Genomic DNA, 19,168 nt, shown 5'->3' with positions numbered 1-19,168 from the left:
GTTAATTTTGAGTTTATTAGTATTAATGAATATACAATCGATATCAGAGCAAAGTGCATTCAAAATATTAAGTCAACTTATCTATCAGGATTTTAGAAACAATTATCAATTACAGTAATTACACAAGATTTTAGCTTAGAATTTGTAACAAGCGTGTGATTGTCACCTTGCCCATTATGGTTGGGAAAGTTATGAAGGAGTCTTGTGCAGCTCTGTTACTGTCTCTGCTACCACACCAGTAGGCACAGTTTCAATTCCCACCTTGTACAGAATTCTGTATCGAAAATATCTAAAAATCAATTGAATTGCCTTCCAAATCAATATTCGATATGCTTCCATCTGTTGTTCATTCCAATAATCACAGTATTTGTTATTTACTTTTTTCAGGTCACTAATAACAGAATGTATCTAATTCCACTCAATCAATATTCCTTGGAAAATATTTGAGAATATTGCAGTCATAAAGATGAAATATACGAAGTAATTATATTCATTGATTTTGTTTTGTTCTGAAGAGCTTAGTTCAGACAACACATAGAACTTGATGCTCCAGTGCTACAAATATTAGAAAATAATATTGTTCTTTTTCAGTAAAATAAACAAATGCCACTTGCTATTATTTATCATTTTTTAGTTATTGATCTGTTTGTGAATTGTGTGAAATGTTTAGTTTTCCACTCACCTATTTATGTTGAATGTAAGATTGAAATGCTGTGAAAATATCAGGGTGTGTTCGTTTGAAAATTGACTTTACATATTTCTCAATTACCTCATTTATTGCATGATGTCTTAAGTGTGTTTTGCTCAGCAATTCTAGTAAATATTTAAAAATGTCTAATCTTAAATAAGATCCTTCACACCCAAATATCAGTCTGTTCCTAATTCATGTAAATACCTTAATTTTATTGAAATCAATGTTAACACAAAACACTGCACATAAAGCAACACAAAGTTCCTTATCACCACCTGATTACTGAGTAAATACCTTATTGTTCCTGAGACTAATAACAACAGTAAGCATTTGTCTACCAATCCCTGCAGTAAGTGCAATTGATATCTTATATTTCAATCCAGTCGTCAACGATGATTTATATTTTTTAAAACGAATAATTCTACTTTATCCTGGACATTGACTGGAATACAAGAACATTGGGAACAAACGTTTTGTCATTCTAACAATTTTAAAGCTTTTTGTTGTGTGCAACAGACAATTCAAATTATAGCCATTTTTGTTGCAATTCAACAAACGCTTCATTTCAAATTTGTGAAATTCCTACATTTTTGCAAAAAGGTATGTTTCATATTAAAGAACTGCTTTTTCAAATCATGTGTGCTACAAAATGATTATTGCTTTCATTTCATTGTAAGAAAAGAACAGCTTTGATCACGTCGATTGTTTTTTGCCGTTTCTATTCCGACGTTATTCATCATTGTACAATAATGACAAAATTATTAAAATTGCTTTATATACCACATGCTGTTGACTACATTGTTTGTTCAATTTCCTGTTCACTTTCATGATCTACTAATTCTCTTCCTAATTCTGACACAAATGTTTAAACAGTCATCATAATATTAATCATATAAATCAATGTAACACATCTCTACAAGGAGTTCAGTGGATGGAAATTCACGATTCTTGTATAATGTATATTTTTGTGTTAAAAAGAAGAATCTTGTTCAATAATCACTGCATGGCCTCATTTTTTTATCTTCAATCCATAAAACTAGGTACTATTCCTCAGTTTAGTGATCTTAATAAATATTCAATCAACATCACAGCAAAGTGCTTTTGAAATATTGAATCATTTTAATTCTTCATGTCCAACACTAATTAGCAAGACATTGTCATTACAATAATGGCACAATTTTTAAGAAAGCCTTTTGAACAAATATAGTAAGATTCACATTTAAATTTAATCCATTGTTGCTTAGTACTAATACTCCAGTGTGAAAATGCATTTATTTTGCAGGTCACCTATCCCACAACAGAACCAATGACTTCCCATCCAACATCATTGCAAATATCTGATGTTTGCTCATTAGAATGATCAGCCTTAATCTCAGCCTTAAAATACAGGGAACTGTAATTACTTTTCACTGAATTAATTCCAGTTCATTTCCAGACATCGCTCAGTCCCATAGCAAAATAAGGTTTCTTGTTATTACTTAATACATTGATAGACTTTGACGATTTAATTGTTGTTGTTATCTAATAATTTTTAATACTCATTCAATCCAGTACATTGTGCAAATGTGGAATTACGGCACAGTACATGAACTACTGTAAAGATTTTGCAGGGTACAATGTCACAATCATTGTTAATATTAATTTTTATTTTACCTGTGGAAACATAGTTGAATTCATTTAATTATATTTCACTTCAATGCTAAGATTTATCATGTTTGGAGCACAATAAGACTTAAGGATTTTTCATGCAACAAAGTCGAATGATAAAGAATTAACATCTCTTTATTGTTTCATTCAAAAATAACAATACATTTTGGATTTTTGTAAGTTATATATTTTTGGAAAGAAGGAATGTTGTCTTCAGTCGAATGCTCGCATGGAATCACTAATTCACAGTATCTGCTGTTTATTCTCTTCCAGTTCTCAACAAAAGAAATTAACTAGTTCTGCTGGTTCTAAATCCGTGGAAAATATTTGAGAATGTTGTGGTCTTAAAGGTGAAAGGGCTAAGTGATCGTAAGTGATCAGGTTTTTTTGTTCAAAAGAGCTTGATTCAAACATTTCGAACCCATACATTGTCATTCTGCAGTATTTCAAACGTGTAAAACAAGTCGCTTTCTTCATTTGTAAAATAAATATATGCCACTTCCAATTATTCATTAGTCAGCTAATTACCTACGTTTGTTATTGAAAAAATGCAATTCGTCCAAATGTTGTTATGGCCTTTGATCAAATTAAATTTCTAATTAATGTTCATTCGTGAATTTTCGTTTTTTATTATTTTCCATTCATCTATTCATATTGAATGTAAATTTGACATCCTTTGACAATATCGGAGTGTGTTCATTTGAAATATGTCTTTGCATATGTATCACTGACTTTACTTATAGCATATGGTTGCACGGTGGCTCAGTGGTTAGCATTGCTGCCTCACAGCACCAGAGACCTCAGTTTGATTCCATTCTCGGGTGACTGCCTGTGTGGAATTTTCATGTTATCCCCATGTCGACATGACTTTGCTGTGGTTTCCTCCCACTATCCAAAGATGTGTAGGTTCGGTGATCTGGCCATGCTAAATTGCACATTGTGTTCAGGGATGTGTGTAATTAGTCAGCAGGAAATGTAGAGGAATATGATCGGGAAATGTGTTTGGCTGGGTTACTCTTTGGAGGGTCATTTTCTTTTCGACCAAATGGCCTGTTACCACACTGTGCTAACAGGAATTCTACAATCGTTTAGTTGTGTTTCTCTAAGCAATTCTAACATTTTGTCAAAATTTGACGTCAGTTAATATGTTTAATACTTGATTACCAATGTGTTCCTAAATCTTGTAAAATATCTCAATGTTTTTTGAAATCAATGCTCACACAAAACACTAAACATGAGGTCACACAAAGGTCCCCATGACCAGCTAATTACTGTTCAGGGGAATAATCAGAGTAATTATCTGATTGTTCCTGAGATCAATCCCCACTGCCACAGTAAGGGTCTGTTATTATTCCCTCCAATAAATGCAATAGCTGTCCTCTGGTATTTCAGTTCAGTAATTACACACGATACTGGTTGTTCAGAGCAGTGGTTATTCTTTATTATGAATGGCCAAGGATTTTAATGGAAGAGATCTTCATATGTCCTGATGTGTTGCATGGTCACAAACAGGTTTTCAGTCCAAATATTGCAAAAAGAAAGTGTAAATTTAGTTTTGTTCAACTGCCGAGGCTAACATTTTCTGTTCATGTCCATTACAAATACTTGGAGAAAGTGAGGGAAAGCAGATGCTGGAGATCAGAGACAAGCATGTGGTGCTGGAATAGCACAGTATGTCAGGCAGCATCTGAGGAGCAGCAGAAACCACGTTTCAGGCATAAGCCTTCATCGTCTTATTGAATTCTTTGAGGAGGTGACCAAGCATGTGGATGAGGGTAGAGCAGTGGATGTAGTGTACATGGATTTTAGTAAGGCATTTGATAAGGTTCCCCATGGTAGGCTTATGTAGAAAGTCAGGAGGCATGGGATAGAGGGAAATTTGGCCAGTTGGATAGAAAACTGGCTAACTGGTTGAAGTCAGAGAGTGGTAGTAGATGGTAAATATTCAGCTTGGAGCCCAGTTACAAGTGGAGTTCCCAGATCAGTCCTGGGTCCTCTGCTGTTTGTAATTTTTATTAATGACTTGGAAGAGGTAGTCAAAAGGTGAGTCAGTAAATTTGCAGATGATACGAAGATTGGTGGAGCTGTGGATAGTGAGGAGGGCTGTTGTCAGCTGCAACAGATATGATGCAGAGCTGGGCTGAGGAGTGGCAGATGGAGTTCAACCCTGTCAAGTGTAAGGTTGTCCATTTTGGAAGAACAAATAAGAATGCGGAATACAGAGTTAACAGTCGGGTTCTTAGTCAGGTGGAGGAACAGAGGGATCCTGGGGTCTATCTACATAGATCTTTGAAAGTTGCCACTCAGGTGGATAGAGCTTGTAAGAAGGCCTATGGTGTATTAGCGTTCATTAGCAGAGGGATTGAATTCAAGAGTCGTGAAGTGATGTTGCAGCTGTACAGGACTTTGGTTAGGCCACATTTGGAGTACTGTGTGCAGTTCTGGTCGCCTCACTTTAGGAAAGATGTGGAAGCTTTGGAGAGGGTGCAGAGAAGATTTACCAGGATGTTGCCTGGAATGGAGAATAGGTCGTACGAGGATAGGTTGAGAGTTCTCGGCCTTTTCTCGTTGGAACGGCGAAGGATGAGGGGTGACTTGATAGAGGTTTATAAGATGATCAGAGGAATAGATAGAGTAGACAGTCAGAGACTTTTTCCCCAGGTACAACAGAGTGTTACAAGGGGACATAAATTTAAGGTGAAGGGGGGAAGGTATAGGGGGGTATGTCAGGGGTAGGTTCTTCACCCAGAGAGTGGTGGGGGCATGGAATGCGCTGCCTGTGGGAGTGGCAGAGTCAGAATCATTGGTGACCTTTAAGCGGCAATTGGATAGGTACATGGATGGGTGCTTAATCTAGGAGAAATGTTTAGCACAACATCGTGGGCTGAAGGGCCTGTTCTGTGCTGTATTGTTCTATGTTCTATGTTCTATCGTGAATCCCCGGCTCCATGGATGCTGCCTGGTCGGCTCTCTTTTCCATCACCACACTTTCGATATGAAAAATATTTGTCTGCTTATTTGGAGCAAATACTCTCTGTTTCCTCGGTAATATAAATTTACTGTGCTTTCTATTCACTCAAGTTCTCATTTTAATAGCTTCACGTTTTCTTCTTAATCCGATACAAATCTCAAAACTCCGGGCACAATAAAAGCGATATGAATTATAAATTAGCGTCTGGACAAGAGAACCAATGAACAGCTACATAGACCTCTTGAACATCCGAGATATTTGAATGAAAAAGCAATGCCTTCCAAAAAAATCTCTGCACGTCTGTCTCCTTTATCAATTCAATAATCCTGCAAACAGCTTATAATTGCCAGCTGATCGCTCTTAATGAGTATCTAATCAATGTCATTGTAAACCACTGAGCTGAGCTTCTGAATTTCATCTTAAAACACTCCGTCTCACTTACCTCCCAAAAACATCGACCAACCATGTGCCATCTACTCTAGTATCACCTTTTCTGACCTGATGTCCAATGGAGCCTGTCATATTCCTATAATAAACATCTCAGCTGTATACAGAACAGAAAAAGGCTCTGGTGATCCATCTGTGAGAAAGAAAACTACCACCGAACTTTCCTGATCTACTTTCCAGTACTTGTGGAAAAGTCTCATCTATCATGGCATCGCAAGTGCACACTAAAAACATCTCAAATGTTTTCGGGATTTCTGTGTCTCCCACCCTTACAGACAGTGAGGTTTAGTGCAACTGTTGCTCTATGACATCACCCACAGGAACACAGAGCAGCTGGGTCTGTGTAAACCAGAGATCGCCCATACATTGGGAAGGATGGCAGGGTCCCTGAGAGGGGGTACAGGAGATTTACCAGGATGGTACAAGGAATGGGGATTTTAGTTGCAGGGACATGGGTGTTAATGGTACAGGTCAAGAATATCCATCTACAATAGATGGACTCTCCTTTCTAACCTCTCCCCTTGCCTGGGCTGTGGTAACCTTCAGGTTAAACACACCACCAGCCATCTCTCCCTAATGAGAGAGCAGCCCTAAGGTCTGGGAGGACAATGCTGCCTTTCCCTTTTACACAGTGATGCCACTGTACCCCGGGATGGGGAGAGGGAATGCTGAAGGTGGGGGATGGGACACCACTCAGGCACAGTGCTTTGTCCTGGAGGATGTTCACTTTCTTTAATATTGTTGGGGGCTGCACTGATGCAGGCAAGTGGAGAATGTTCCAACACAATCCTGATGTGTACCTTATAGAGAGCAAACAGACATTGGGGAATCAGGGGTTTGGGGAAACTGAGGTTGTTCTCCTTGTAGCAGAGGAAATTGTGGGTGCCCTGTGACAGAGGGGTTTACAGAAATTATACATTAGAATAATCAACCTTACACTCATCAGCTCATCATAAACTGTTGACAAGACACATATGAAAGACTTGGAGGGAGATCTATTGACAGGATAGTTTGATTCAAAGGAGAACTTTTATGCATCAAATAGGAATGAGCTGGAACACAATACTCACAACTAAATGCAAATATCCAGGTCCTGATGAATTGAGTAATTCTGTCAGAGTTTGGTGTTACAAATACTGAGGATACCATCTGAATGCCCACCGGTATTACAAGTTTATAAAACCGTCACTGTCAGATCAGGTTAGAAACTCTCATCATCCCCTCCTCCTGGCCCAGGATGACTGTACACATTACCACTTGTGGGGGTCAGCTGTCATTCAGGGGGAAATCTACTTGGGTTTCTATTAGTTTCCATCTTGGGACTTCATGTGACTAAACAGGGCAGATCTTTGACACATGGGAGAGAATTTTCCAAGTGTTAGTGAGATGTGGCGAGCAGGATTTGCTGCTGCTTCTTTCCTGCTGTGCTGCCGCTGTGCCTCAGCAATAGGGGCGGGGGGGTGAAAGGCTCATGCAGCTTGATGGGCAAGTTGTCACCATTCTGACCAAATAGGCAGTAAGCTCCTCCCAGTCATTCCATAGAGTATCCCTTAAAAGACAGGAACTCTGCATGCTTCCCACTGCCCAGTGTTCCCAGGAAAAGTTTAGAAGAATGATGGGGAAAATCTCCTAGGAAAGGCATAACAGTAAAGTTCCAAAAGGATTATAAACAGTTTACAGAGAGGGATTCATTGGAGAAGTGGGCAACAAGTTGGCAAATGGAGTATCACTTGGGAAAATGTGAAGTTGTTCATTTTGGAGGAGATAATAGAAGAACAGAGGACTATTTAATTGGGGGAAACTGTAGAAAGCTGCACCACAAAGGGACCAAGAGGTAAATGTGCGGGAAACAAAGCAAGCTAGCACAAAGTTACACCAGGTCATCAGGAAGGGGAATGGAATATTGCTCCTGATTTCAAGGGATTTGCAGTATAAGTGTTTGAAGTATATACCTGAGAGCAACTTTATACAGTGCGAGTGAGACCACATCTGGAGTAATGAGAAGTTTTGCTACCTTTATTTAAGGGAATACATCACTTCATCGGAGGCATTCAGAGAAGATTGACTGGGATGATCCTTGGTTTGAAGGGATTCTCTTTTAAGAAAAGGCTGAAGAAGTCGGGACTCTACTCATTCGATTTGGGAAGAATGAGAAGTGAACTCTTTCAAACATATCGGCTTCTCAGGGGTTTGACAAGGTAAAGACTGACAGGATGTGTCCCAGCATGAGGGAACCTAGAACCAGACTCTGGGTCAGTCGCAGAATCAAGGGTTCTGTTTTAGTTTTGTCAACTTTAATGCAACACCAACACGGGTAAGGGGTTTCAGTAGCAATGGAGCTGGGGCGAGGGGGAGACAAGCAACATTTTACAGATTGGAATTCCTGGTGCTGGTGATTGTGTAGATGTCTGATCAGAAGGTCACCTTGGCGTCAGAATAGGAGAGCAATATTGTGAAGAGTGTAGCTCTGCCTCAGTTCCCAGTGAGAGAAAGGAATTTGTAACATCAACTGAAGGCTATGGGTTGAACCATTGCAATGTTTCATTGGAGGAAATTGCAGCTAATCGAGTAGTGGGAGCATGGTTAGCAGTTTGATAACAGAATAACAGTGGAGCAATGGAGAGGGATGATGGGGAGGTAGAGCTGGACATTGTCAGTGTACATGTGAAACCTAACAGTGCTTTTGGACGATGTCACTTCCTGGCAGTATGTAGGTGAGAAACTGGAGGGAACAAGGATAGATCCTTGAGGGACACCGAATACAAGGACTTCAGAAAGGAAAGGGAGAGTGGAGATGGAGAAGGATTTTCCAACAACCTTGAAGTAAAATATTAGTTTGTAGCAGAATGTGTGAGCAGGACATAACCAGAAAAGACAGACAGAACAAGGAACAATATCTGTGAATCGGTGAGGGGGAGTGATGATGATGAGGAGGAGGAGGAGCCTGACTCTACATTCTATTTCTCCATTCGTGAGATCACCCAACCCCACCCTAGTCTCAGCTCATTTACTGAAATACTTGCTCCATCCCTGTGTTATCTCCAGACTCCATTATCCAAACACACTCCTGGCCAGCCTCCCACATTCAACTTACATATAATATCAAGAATATCTAAAACTCTATTGCACAAGTGCTCGCTTGTTCTATAAGTTGTTGATCCAACAAAAGGCTCCCGTTTACAAGCAACTTAAAATTCTCACTCGATGTAATTCCTGGCTGTGAACATCCCTGTCTCCCTGCACCACACAACCTGTGACACCTCAACAACTCATTTTCTGTCAGACTCCCAACGATGTGTTTATTCATTGCTTCACCGGATTGGCTGTTTCTACTGTTGTCAAGGCAACACGGTCTGGAATTCCTATCCTAATCCTTTCATATCTGTTTTTCTCCTTTAAGGTATCCCCGAAAACCTGCTTATTTGGCAATTCATTTGATCACCGACCTAATATACCCATCTGTTGCCTAATGTCAGAAATCATCAATAGTATTTCGTGCAATTATAAAAATGATAAAAATACAAACTGTTGTTGATTTGCACATACATTTTCAACTTTTCTCTGTCGCTGAGTGAATAATCTGTAACATCTCTTACCCAACCACATTGTGGGAGCACCTTCACCACACAAACTGCAGCTGTACAGGAAGTCAAACATCACCCTCTCCCCAGGCAATGGGGCTTTGGCATTAATCACTGGGATCTGTGGAAGGAGAAACACAGTTGATATTTCAGGGAATGAAAATGTTGCAGAATTTGATGGTCAGAAATGGAAGGAAAATGCCCTCTTTTGTTGTAAAAAGGAATGATTCACTGGCAAAGTGATTGTGGAAAATTCAGTCCGTTTAGAGAGCAGCCCGTTGTCAGGGGTTGGGCAGCAGAGGAAAATTAACTCACAAAAGGTCTGTGAAAGTAACAGTAAAACACTGAACAACCCAAACACCCTGTTTCCCAACACTTTAACTCCCCTTCCCGCTCCACCAAGGACATGCAGGGCCTGGGCCACCTCCACCGCCAAATCCCAGGCACCTGATGCCTGGAGAAAGAACGCCTCATCTTCTGTGTTCGGATCCTCCAACCACATGGGATCAATGTGGATTTCACCAGTTTCCTCATTTCCACTCCCCCCACCTTATCCCAGATCCAGCCTTCCAACTCGGCACCACCTTCTTGTCCATCTTCCTTCCCACCGATTGGCTGCTGCTTGACCGGCTGTGCTTTTCCAGCATCACACTCTGACATTGAAAACACCCTGACTCTGACACTCTGTAAATCCTGCCCTATCTCTCCCTGCCAGGCAAAGCTGCGCATGTGTCCCCCTGCAGCTTGCCCCTCACAAAGTTGGCTGCCACACTCATGTCCCATGAATCACTGCCACCAATAAAGGTGGCCGCGCTCACTCGCACCATTCACCATTTGAAGCATTTTCCCGTTTGCCACAAACACGGTCCTGGGATTTTCAGATTGGTGTTTTCCGATGTGCACTAAGTTCTGTAAAACGTCTCAGCCCGTTCCATTAAAATTTCCTTCTCTTCCTGGTCAATATGTCTTTCCTTCCCCCTGCCCTGCACCTTCACACATTCCCAATGCCTTGGTCACAACACACACTGTGCTGCCAGTGAAGCTGATCACGTGGTTGCTTATAGCCACGCCCCTCATTCACTCCGATTGGTTGGAGGACCGACAGGCACTGCCTGGTCTTCCAGTCCCATCCCCATCTTCTTATAAGAGGTATAAGAGTGAGGGTTCATTCCTGTTTCTCCTGATGTCAGACATTAACAACAACTACCTGCATTGTATGGAGCCTTTCACACTGACAATTCTCCTAAAGTGTTTCACGAATGCTGGAAACATTGATTAAAGAGAACAAATTTAAGATACATATTAAAGGAGGACAGGGGGGTTAGGAAAGATATTCAAGAGTTTTTTTTTTAAGATTAGATTACTTACAGTGTGGAAACAGGCCCTTTGGCTCAACAAGCCCACACCAACCCTCTAATGAGCAACCCACCCAGACCCAATCCCCTACATCTAACACTACGGGCAATTTAGCATGGCCAAATCACCTCAGCTGCACACTTTTGGACTGTGGGAGGAAACCGGAGCACCCAGATGAAACCCACACAGACACGGGGAGAATGCGCAAACTCCACACAGACAGTTGCCTGAAGTGGGAATTGAATGCGGGTCTCTGGCGCTGTGATGTAACAGTGCTAACCACTGTGCCGCCCATCTATAGCTCCAATCGTGGAGTGATGTATGTGGGGAACAGCTTACAATGGAGACAGTTAGTGTCTAACCATAGCTTAACAATCCCATGTCCTAGCCCCCTATCCCACACACTAGGCCTTGTTCTCACAGCCTGTCATTACACACTACCTATGGTTAGCCATTAATAGTCTCCATTAACAGCTAGTCACCCTCCCCCAGCCAGATCGATTTCCACTCCTTTATCCAACCGTTCTTCTCGCTCTATCCCTACCTACCCTTTACTCCTTACATCCTCCCCTAAACCCTACCTTCTACATATAAACCAACATTTGTTCTCACAGTAACATCAGCTGTGAGGATGGGACACCGGATCTGAAACGTTAACTCTGATCTCTCGTCACAGATGCTGCCTGATCTGCTGAGCTTCTCCAGACCCTCCTGGTTGTTGTTTCTGATTTACAGCATCGGCAGTTCTTTTGGTTTTAATTTACCGGGAGTTTGTAATTCAGGTCCAACAGCCTCTGTCCCAGTCTCTGCTGTCTCTCCCACCCCCACCCAGTGACACTGCACCTGCACAGCTCATGGACAGGTGTCGTCTTGCTGGCCACACCCCTCATTCACTCCCATTGGCTGCAGGACCACACAGACTCTCCTCCCATTGGTCTGGAGCTGCCATCAATCAAGCCATCCCCCATTGTGTGGTGAGTGGTGGGCTCCTCGCTCTTTCTGCCTTGGGATGAGCTTCATACTTCACAGTGAATAGGGCAGTATCACAGAGCACAGGGGCTGGGGGGCTATTCAGCCCATTGAGGCTGTACGCTCTCCCTCTGCAGATGCTGCAAATCCGTCCCAACTCCCCTCGCATTTACCCACAGACTCCCAATCTTTCCGTAAAAAGTAAAATTGCAAATCTGTTTGAGAACACCTGCTGAATCTGTGTCCACCCGCTGTTCAGACTGTTCCAGATGCTCAATGTACTCAGTAAAATGTAGGTCACATATTCACATTATTTTCCATTTAACATAAAGTAGTTACTAATATTGTGACATTGTTAACAATTCCCCTCTCTCTGTAAATTAAAATATCCTAGAAACAAATCTGCACCTGGTCGAAATCACTGCTTAACATTCTCAGGTCCAAGAATTATCTGTGCTGAGATGTACAGCTCAGAAACAATGGACCAATTCGCCCATGCCAACTAGGAATCCTAAACTAATGGAGTCCCACTTGCCGGATATTGGTCTGAATTCCTCAAAACCCTTCCTAATCACGTACCCAATCGGATGCCTTTTAAATGTTGTAATTGTATCAGTCTCCACTACTTCATCTGGCAGCTCATTCCATTCACACACCACACTCAGCTTGAAAACGTTGCCCCTTTGATCCCTTTTAAATCTTTGCCCTCTCAACTTAAACCTACGTGGTCTTGTTTTGGACTCATCTAACCTGGGGAAAAAAAGCCCCCAGCTGTTTACCATATCCACACCCCTCGTGATTTTATAAATCTCCCAAACGTCACCTCTCAGTCTTTGATTCTCAAGGGAATTTAACCCCAGCCTATTTAGCCTCTCCGTGTAGCCCAAATCCTCCAACTGTAGCAAATCTTTGTAAATCTTGTCTGAACCATTTCAAGTTTCACAACATCCTTCTCAGAACAGGAAACTTCGAACTGAAAACGGAATTCCTGAAATGGCTTTATCATAGAACAAAGAACAGAAAAATACAGCGCAGTACAGGCCCTTTGGCCCTCGATGTTGCGCAGACCCAAGCCCACCTAACCTACACGAGCCCACTACCCTCCATTTGCCTATCCAATGCCCGTTTAAATGCCCATAAAAAGGGAGAGTTCACCACTGCTACTGGCAGGGCATTCCATGAACTCACGACTCGCTGAGTAAAGAATCTATCCCTAACATCTATCCTATACCTCCCTCCCCTTAATTTAAAGCTATGCCCCCTTGTAATAGCTGACTCCATACGTGGAAAAAGGTTCTCATTGTCAAATGTCCTATCCAGCCACAATATAACGTCCCAGCCGCTGTATTCAATGCATTGACCAATAAATATAAGCAAACCAAACACCACCTTCACTACCTGCCGACCTGCGACTCTACATTCAAGGAACAATGTACCTCTTTTTTCAGCAACACTCCCCAGGAACTTACCATTAAATACATTAAGTCCTGTCCTGATTTGCCTTACCAAAATGCAGCAGCTCACATTTGTCTAAATTGAACTCCATCTGCCATTCCTCACTCGAATGGCCCATCTGATCAAGATCCTGTTGTATTTTAAACTAACCTTCTTCACTGTCCACTACACCTACAATTTTGTATTTTCTGTAAACCTACCTCATATATTCACATCCAAGTCATTTATTTAAGGACCCAATATCCATTCCTGCAGCACACTGCTTTTCAGAGACTTCCAGTCCACAAAGCAACCCTTCATCACCACCCACTGTCTCCTACCTTCAAGCCTGTTTTGTATCCAAATAGATAGTTCTCCCTGCATTCCATGTTATCTAACCTTGCTAACCAGTCTGCTCTGTGGAACCTTGTTCAATGCCCATATAGACAATGTCTACAGTCGGTCTTCATCAATCTTCCGAGCACTTCTTCAAAAAAAAACTCAATCAGGTTAGAGCGACAATTTCCCACGCACAAAGCCATGCTGACTCTCTAATCATTCCTTGTCTTTCCAAATACATGTAAATCCTGTCCCTCAGAATCCCTTCCAACAACTTGCCTGCCACTGACTTCAGGCTCACTGTTCTCGTGTTCCTTGGCCTTTTGTTACCACCTTTATTTAAAAAAAAAGAATGGCACCCGTCTTCCAGCACCTCACCTGTCACGGACGATAAAACCAATATGTCAGGGAGGGGCCCAGCAATCACTTCCCGAGCTTCCCACAAATTTCTGGAATACACCTGATCAGGCCCTAAGGCTTTATCCACCTTGATGCAATTTAAGACATCCTGAAACTCCTCCTCTGTAACAGACACTTTTCAAGTTATCACTATTCATTTCTCCAAACTCTCTAGCTTCCACATCCTTCTCCAGTGAAAAAAAAAGACATGGAATATTAGAGGTGCGAGGTAGGAGCGAAGGACTTCTGGGAAGGTGAGTCTAACTCAGTAGCTGAGAGAGTAGCTCAGACTGAGCTGTCTCAGTCCTCAAGGACATAACTGTTCAAATGGGGTTTGCAGCAGGTGGTGAGGGAACAAGGTACTACATCTTATCGTTATGAATCTACCAGCTGCAAATGCATCTCTCCATGACAGTGTCGGTAAGAGCGACCATCCCACAGTCCTTTTGGAGACAAAGCCTCGCCATAAAGTTGAGAAAAACCTCCCTTGTGTTGAGTGCTACAATCACCGTGTTAAATGGGACAGATGTAGGAACTCAAACTGGATCTCTCTGAGGCACTGTGGGATAACAACAGCAGCAGAACTGTACTCCAGCACAATCTGTAATCTCATGGGTTTGTACATCCTGCACTTACCCATCACAATGGACAGGAAAGGAGGGCATGCCATGAGCAGCACCAGGCATACCTAAAAATGAAGTGCCAACCTGGTGAAGCTACCAAGCAGGACTATCTGCATAATCAAACAGCATCAGGAGCAAGCAACAGAGCTAAGTGATCCCACAACCAATGCAGTGGGTCAGGGCTCTGCAGTTCTGCCACACCCAGTTGTGAATGGTAATGGACAATTAAACAACTAGTTGCAGGAAGCACTACAGATATCCCCACCCTTACTGATGGAGGGGTTTCAAACATCCATGCAAAAGATAAGATGACAGCATTCTCCATCAGTTCCTAACATCACAGATGTGAGCTTTAAGCCAGTTCGATTTAGTTTGAATAATATCAACAAAATGGTTAAGTCGTGTAAAGGCTTTGTGTCCTGCTAACATTCTGGCAATAATACTGATAGCTTGTGCTCCAGAACTTGCCACCCACCAAGCCACGTACTGCTCCAGCACTGGAATCTACTGACAATGTGGAACATTGCCCAGGGATGTTGAAATAAAAACACAGGGCAAATCCAATCCAGGCAATTTCCCTCCATCAGTTCAACTCGATCAGCAGTAAAATGATGGAAGTAGTCATTAGCAGGACGACCAAGCAGCAGCTGCTCAGCAACAGCCAGCTGAGTTACACTCATTTTAGGCTCCACCAGGGACACTCAGCTCCCAATTGTATTACCGCCTGATTCACAACCTGACAACCAGCTGAATCCCAGAGGTGAGGTGAGGGTGACAGCCCAGTCCCACTCCAACACCACTATATCTAGCTGATTCCACCTTTATCTCAGCTCATATACTGAAACTCTCATCCATCGTGTGTTATCTCCAGACCTAATTATCCAAACACACTCCTGGCCAGCCTCCCAAATTCAACCTCTCTGTTATCTCAAGAAAAATTGAAAACTGTCACCCATGTGCTCACTTCTCCCAAAATATGTTGATCCATCAAAAGGCTCCTATTCATAAACAACAACAATTTAGAAAACTTATTCTTCATATAATTCCTGGCTGTGATCATCCCTAGCTCCCTTCACCACACATCCTTTGAGACCTCGACAACCCATTTTCTTTGAGACTCCCAATGATTTGTTAATTCATTACTTCAAATGTGTGGCAGATTCTACAGTTGCTAAAGCAACATGTTCTGGAATTTGCAGACAAAACCTCACAGGTCTGTTTTCCACTTTTAAGACATCCCTCAAAACCTACTTTTTGGCAATGCTTTTGGTCACCTGACCAAATATCTCCATCTCTGGCCTCATATCCAAAGTCCTCAATAATATTTTTGTGAAAGCAAGATAATAAAACTACAAACTGTTCTTGATTTGGACATTATCTTCAAATCATCACTGTTGCTGTAATGAATAATCTGTAATGTCTCTTACCCAACCACATTGTGGGAGCACCTTCACCACACAAACTGCAGCTGTACAAGAAAGTCAAACATCACCCTCTCCCCAGGCAACAGGGCTTTGGCATTAATCACTGGGATCTGTGGAAGGAGAAACACAGTTGATGTTTCAGGGAGTGCAAACGGATTACAGGGAATGAAAATGGTGCAGAATTTGATAGTCAGAAATGGAAGGAAAATACACTTGCTTATTGGAAAAAAGAATTCTTGACTGTCAAAAATATTCAAGATAAAAGTAATCTGATAATAGAGCAGCACATGGTCAGGGGCTGGGCCACCGTGAAAAACTCATTTACAAACCAAACATACCCCCATGGTTGGAGACTGAGGAAGCTGGACATTGACAAAGTGGTCCTGAGGGAGCCCAGAGGTGAATCAGAGCAGGATTGGCTGCTGTCATCACAATGACTCTGTACCAGAGAGAGGCTGCACATGCGCCTGGCTGCACCTTGCCCCCTACAAAGATGGCGGCTCCGCACGTGTCCAGTGAATCCTTGTCCCGAATAAAGATGGCGGCGCTCACTCAGCCCTGCAGCCGCTGAGGCAATTCCCCATTTACTGCAAACACGGGACTGGGACGTTCAAATTTGTGTTTTCCGACATGCACAATTTGTTTGTAAAACCTCTCCGCTCATAGCAACACAGTTTTTGTCCCATTTCCCTGTTTATTTCTTTCCTTACCGTCTCCTTTCGCTCCATAACTTCCCGAGCTTTCATGACAGAGACTCTGTCGGGCGCGAGGGTGATCACATGGTTTACGTTAGCTCCGCCCTTCATTCACTGTGATTGGTTGGAGGACTAACCTCCCGCAAGGTCCTCCAGCTCCGCCCACCGTCCTTTCATTGGTCCGGTGCTGACATCAATCACCCGGGATCACTGTTGGCTGGAGCATGCGCAGTGTGTCCTGCTTGTGCTGAGATGTTGGGTCATGTGATGGGAGGTAACAACAATGACTGCAGATGCTGGAACCCAGATTCTGGGTCAGTGGTGCTGGAGGAGCACAGCAGTTCATGCAGCATCCAAAGGGCAGAGAAAAAGCCCTTCATCAGGAATAAAGGCAGTGAGCCTGAAGCGTGGAGAGATAAGCGAGAGGAGGGTGGGGAGAAAGTAGCATAGAGTCCAATGGGTGAGTGGGGGAGAGGATGGAGGTGACAGGTCAGGGAGGAGAGGGTGGAGTGGATAGGTGGGAAAGAAGACAGGCAGGTAGGGCAAGGCCGGACAAGTCATGGGGACAGTGCTGAGCTGGAAGTTTGAACTAGGGTGAGGTGGGGGAAGGGGAAATGAGGAAACTGTTGAAGTCCACATTGATGCCCTGGGGTTGAGTGTTCTGAGGCGGAAGATGAGGCGTTCTTCCTCCAGGCGTCTGGTGGTAAGGGAGCGGCGGTGAAGGAGGCCCAGGACCTCCAATTCCTCGGCAGAGTGGGAGGGGGAGTTGAAATGTTGGGCTACGGGGCAGTGTGATGGATTTGTTGGGGTGTCCCGGAGATGTTCCCTGAAGCGCTCTGCTAGGAGGCGCCCCCAGTCTCCCCAGTGTAGAGGAGACCACATCGGGAGCAGCGGATACAATAAATGAAATTAGTGGATGTTTAGGTAAAACTTTGATGGATGTGGAAGGCTCCTTTAGGGCCTTGGTTAGAGGTGAGGGAGGAGGTGTGGGCACAGGTTTTACTGTTCTTGCGGTGGCAGGGGAAAGTGCCAGGATGGGAGGGTGGGTTGTAGGGGGCGTGGACCTGACCAGGTAGTCACGGAGGGAATGGTCTTTGCAGAAGGCGGGAAGGGGTGGGGAGGGAAATATATCCCTGGTGGTGGGGTCTTTTTGGAGGTGGCTGAAATGTTGGTGGATAATTTGGTTTATGCGAAGGTTTATAGGGTGGAAGGTGAGCCCCAGGGGCGTTCTGTCCTTGTTATGGTTAGAGGGGTGGGGTGTGGAGGGCGGAGGTGCGGGATGTGGACGAGATGTGTTGGAGGGCATCTTTAACCACATGGGAAGGGAAATTGCAGTCTCTAAAAAAAGAGGCCATTTGGTGTGTTCTCTGATGGAACTAGTCCTCCTGGGAGCAGATATGACGGAGAAGGAGGAATTGGAAAATGGGATGGCATTTTTGCAAGAGGTCGGGTGGTTGAGAGTTTACTGAGGGTAAGAATTCCCTTTGCGTGAGCTCTGCAGTAGATTTCCTTTATTCATGGAGGGCACTGCTTCCTACTCATTACTGTATAGCTGTGACTGATGAATCAATGCCATTTGAATCAGTACATAAACACCCCATTTTCACAACATCTGAGATCTTTAGCACATTGTATCACACTCTTCTTTGGAGACAAATAAAATGAAACGGAGCCTCAAGGAATCGGAGCAGGCATAGGCAATTCATCCCTTTCAGCTTGTTCCCCCATTCTGTCAGATCATGGCTGGGCCAACCCAGGCCTCAACACCTCTTTTATGCTTGATCCGCATAGCCTTCAACTGCTCAATATTTCAAAACTCTATCTACCCTTTTTAAAATAATTTGAGATAGAATCATAGATTCCCTACTGTGTGGAAACAGGCCCTTCCGCCCAACAAGCCAGAACAACACTCCGAAGAGTAACCCAACCATTCCCCTCCCACATTTAACTTTCACAAAAGTTTGGGTGAGAAAATTCTAGCCATTCACTGAGAAATAAAAATCTTTACTTTTTCTAAAATGAATGTTCCCTTGTTTGAGACTTCACTGGTGCTGGAAGATCTAGTCAACGTCCACCCTGTCAAGCTCCTCAGAATCTTGTTTCCATAACATCATCCCTGCTTATCTATTCTTGATAGGTCAACCCTTTCATGCTTGAAGCAGCTAAGTGAATCTGTTTTGAATGGTCTCCGATGTTGGTTTATCCTTTATTAAATATGGGAGCTAACATTGTATACAGCACTGCAAGTGAGGACTCAGCAACAGCCAGTGTGGTTAACCAATCCTCAATCCATGCTAATGCATTACCCCGATACCATGAGCTCCTCAATTGTGCAATTCACTTTTATGTAGCTCCCTATCATTTGCATTTTTAAATTCCAAATACAGAACATCATTGGATTGCCCTGCTAGTTATCTCCTCAATGAACTGTCGCAAATTTGTCAAATATACTTTCTCTTTCACAAAACCCAGTCTACCATGTTTAATGATAAGCTTTTCTAACTGTCCTGCAATTTCTTACTTTAATATTTGACTCTGTGGATTCTTTCAGTAGATTTGCTAAGTATGATTCCCCTCTCTTAAATCTATGCG

At 42.9% G+C, this 19,168-nt stretch overlaps 1 long non-coding RNA gene across 2 annotated transcripts in view; it reads right to left on the bottom strand.

The window, feature by feature from the left end:
- The window catches only part of LOC132811994 (uncharacterized), a 40,574-nt gene extending 23,932 nt beyond the window's left edge, over positions 1–16,642 (bottom strand). Inside the window, exons 1-3 of one of the 2 annotated variants that reach the window (XR_009643439.1) lie at positions 16,592–16,642; positions 15,885–15,991; positions 9,353–9,458 (exon numbers count right to left, since the gene is read on the bottom strand). This is a non-coding gene — a long non-coding RNA (uncharacterized LOC132811994). Of the gene's footprint in view, positions 1–9,352; positions 9,459–15,884; positions 15,992–16,219; positions 16,398–16,591 lie in introns of those variants that run through there. The other variant, XR_009643438.1, reaches the window with a different exon arrangement.
- Between the last annotated feature and the right edge of the window lie 2,526 nt (positions 16,643–19,168).

The sequence above is a fragment of the Hemiscyllium ocellatum genome, unplaced genomic scaffold (genome assembly GCF_020745735.1).
Source record: "Hemiscyllium ocellatum isolate sHemOce1 unplaced genomic scaffold, sHemOce1.pat.X.cur. scaffold_2477_pat_ctg1, whole genome shotgun sequence".
Classification (NCBI taxonomy): domain Eukaryota; kingdom Metazoa; phylum Chordata; class Chondrichthyes; order Orectolobiformes; family Hemiscylliidae; genus Hemiscyllium; species Hemiscyllium ocellatum.
Note: the sequence above shows the minus strand (reverse complement) of the source record. Positions and strands in the feature narration are given on the sequence as shown.